This window comes from Polyergus mexicanus, unplaced genomic scaffold, assembly GCF_030449975.1.
Source record: "Polyergus mexicanus isolate NDT 795.1 unplaced genomic scaffold, iyPolMexi1.0 SCAF_13, whole genome shotgun sequence".
Taxonomy (NCBI): domain Eukaryota; kingdom Metazoa; phylum Arthropoda; class Insecta; order Hymenoptera; family Formicidae; genus Polyergus; species Polyergus mexicanus.
In genome coordinates, this window is record NW_027223333.1 from 6,208,881 (window position 1) to 6,209,553 (window position 673).

Here is a 673-nt window from a genome sequence, read left to right on the forward strand (position 1 = left end):
AAGCAGTGGTATCAACGCAGAGTACTAAAGATGCATGTCTCACCAATTAAAATAGCAACATTGCCACCACTGCTTTTAAGTCTCCGGCTCAAAACTTGTATCGTTTCACCCTGATGACCTGCAGGATCTGTAGAGTCACCGATTAGTACAAATGTTCCTCTACTGTTTTTATCTCCGCACAGAAACACCTCCACTCTGTTTCTCAGATCTAAGCACCTTATCGTGGACAAGAGGTCCACTTTACCAGCAGCCAATCTTCGCAACATGATGCTGGGTATGGCCAGGGGATACCGAGCCTCTTATATGAGCATCGGAAAAGTCAGAGTGTGCTCTGCAGTCTAGGATAAGAAGCTTGTTGGGACCGTTCTGGGATCTGAGCTCTCTGAACAGCCATTCTGGATCCAGGAAATCCTCCTCCATCGTACCACCGCTGCCTGGCATCTTGTATTCTTCCGCAGCCTTTTATTCTCTCAAGCAGACAGCGCTGTCTTGTTCCATAAAAAGTAAGCTTCCAATCTTCTTCGATCACTGAGAATTATATCTCTCGCAAAGATATTCTTGAGCCTCTACAGCATTGAAGTTCTGTCATTTCTCGACACTGCACCACCGCGAGAAACAATACACGACGGTATTGTCAGGGCGTCATCGTTCTGCTACGACGATTGCTCCAACG